General features: G+C 42.5%; 1 non-coding gene across 1 annotated transcript; it reads left to right on the forward strand.

The window, feature by feature from the left end:
• Positions 1–949: 949 nt before the first annotated feature.
• LOC149990724 (U6 spliceosomal RNA) lies at positions 950–1056 on the forward strand. The gene has a single exon (XR_016508696.1). It is a non-coding gene; the product is annotated as a U6 spliceosomal RNA (small nuclear RNA).
• Positions 1057–2698: the final 1642 nt, after the last annotated feature.

Here is a 2698-nt window from a genome sequence, read left to right on the forward strand (position 1 = left end):
AAAGTCCCAAATGTACAGACTATAGACATACAGACTATACCTAGTAAATGTTTGTTCAACCAAATAAAACAAACCAAGGAAAGACTAAAAGGCTTGACTTTCTGGGAATTGGACTGGCTTATTTTGGGGAGATGACAAATATCTAATATCCATATTCTTAAATCTGGAGTCATAGGTCTTAGATACATGTGGGTTGTAGAATGCATTGGTGAGGACGGAAATGTGTTGAAGAAATAGGAGGAGGGTATCTCCACCTGGAAAATGTAAGAGTCATTGCCTCCTCCACAATACCAGCTGTCATCTGCCAATGAGAAAGCAACACATCCATGGAGCACAGCAATTAGAGCTAATTGGGTTTCTTCATTTAAATACCTGAGACAAGGCCCCATTGAGATCAGGTAAGGAGATCTATTAAAGGCAAGCTTTTCTCTGCATACCACTTAATTCAAAGTATTTAAGGAGGTTGATTACATGCCATACTCTCCAAGGATAACTGATGCTCAAAGTGGTGGTTTGTCTGAGTTTAAAGACTTGTTCCTTAAATTATAAGGCAAATAAAAAATTCTTTGAGAAAAACTCAAATTAGAGAGTGAAGACAATGACCCAAGAAAGCATAGAACTTTTGGATAGGTTGCAGTTCAACTTGGCCTATATGAAGTCAGACATCTGGATAAAAGTGAGAAGTGCAGGTAAATATTTAGCTTGAGGGGTATTTCATGTGCAAAATTTTCAGGTTCTTGTTTGTATGTTTTGCTATCTGGAAGAATTATACTATTCCATCATACTTAAAAGGCTGGCCTCACCACTCAGACAGACAAGCTTGTGAGTCTTAGCTCTGTCACCTTAGACAAGTAAACTAGACTGATATTTAAGTTCCCATTTGTAAAATTAAAATACTAATATCTACCTTACCTCACTAGGTTGTTATGAGAATTAAAAGAGATAATGCGTGCTCGCTTCGGCAGCACATATACTAAAATTGGAATGATACAGAGAAGATTAGCATGGCCCCTGCGCAAGGATGACACGCAAATTCGTGAAGCGTTCCATAAAAAAAAAAAAAAAAAAAAAAAAAAAGAGAGATAATGCATGTAAAATCCTTGGCACATGAGAAATTTAATACATGTTAATTATTATTTTAGTAGTTATCATCATTATAATTACCTTCATTATCATTGTTGGATGTCATTGAACCCTTTCTTGCTTTGATATAGTAAGGAAATATTGACCAAAAAGGTATCCAAATAACTATGCAACAGTCTGACAACTGAAATTAGAAGATAGAGGCCAAGATTCTTTCTCAGTTTTTCCAGGACTTCAGGTTAATGTAATCTTTGGTGAGCAAAATATAAGCTGGGCACCAAGGTTATGTCATATGTTAGTTGACTAAGCAACTTTTGGAAACTGCATCCTGCTATCCAACAACTGGTTTTAGTGGCAGTCCAAACAATAAGACCAGACTGGCACCACCTTATTCTTTCTTCAAGAACCACATTTTCTTCTCTTTTTACCTAATTGGAATGTTTCTTTTACTAAGATATTTCTGACAACAAGTAATGTGAAGGGAAACAAGGGCTGCCTAATAGGAGTAAAAGATAGGCTAAGTGAGAATGAATCTGTTAAAGTTTGGTCCCATATACCATTATTCTCTCTATTTCTTCTGGCCACATACGGGATCCCCTTTCAACTTTTTGAATCTATAATTTATTTCTGCCTTAGAATGTTTGCATATGGTATTTTCTCTTATCAGGATTCTCTTCAGTAAAATTTGATGTAGTTGGCTTCATCTAATCCTCTGTACTCTAGTTAAATTTGACACCAAATAGACGGTGATTGGCTACACCATCTAAATTAACATCCCTACTGGAGAGAGAAGATGGCGGAGGAGTGAGGGGAGGCTGCGCTTTCAGGCTCCTGAGACCCATCTGTAGTTTGGACTAATTGCAGACAGAACACCTCAGTGAGCAGCTAAACACTGGCAGGAGTCGAGCCTTGGCACTGCTGGATTAGAGAAGAACCATCTGGGAACAACCTGTTTAGTGAGGATAGCGGAGGAAAAGGGGACGAAACGGGATTCCTGACTGGGGCGGATGCCCGAGCTGCAGCTGGAAGTACACAAAGGCTTTTTGGTGACCACAGGCTGCCCCGGAGAGGAGTCCGGAGGAGAGCGGATCTCTGCCTGCTGGCAGAGACAGGACTCAACCAAGTGGCATTGGCGCTGAAGGACAGGAGACAGCGTACTGCTGTGCAAGTGAGAACATAATTCTCCTTTATATTTTTTTCTTGTGGACTGTGGAGAGGGGTGGAAAGTTTGGGGGTGGTAAGACATTCTTGAGGAGAGCAGGTGCAGAGGTGTGCTTGTCCACTCCCCAACCATCCCCTTGGGTCACTAGGGTGAGCATAGGGAAGTGCCCTCATTCACTGGCACAGGTGCACGGCCGTGAGTCCAGGTGCCCCTCGGACATGCCCCAACAAACATAAGATCAGTGCCCCAACAGGCAAAGGGAGGGCCCACTGGACATGCAGAAGACTGTGCGCAGACACCCATAGCCAGCTCCAGTGGGTGCCAGGCCCCAGGCCGGAATGCAGACCACTTGCTTAGGCTCCGCTCGTGCCTGCCCAGATGGGTGCGGGAATGGCAGGTGACTGCAGCATGGGAACAGCGGGTGGCAGCGACTCACAGACGCTCACTTCCACT

The sequence above is a fragment of the Furipterus horrens genome, unplaced genomic scaffold (assembly GCF_987537825.1).
Source record: "Furipterus horrens unplaced genomic scaffold, mFurHor1.1.pri manual_scaffold_17, whole genome shotgun sequence".
Lineage (NCBI taxonomy): Eukaryota > Metazoa > Chordata > Mammalia > Chiroptera > Furipteridae > Furipterus > Furipterus horrens.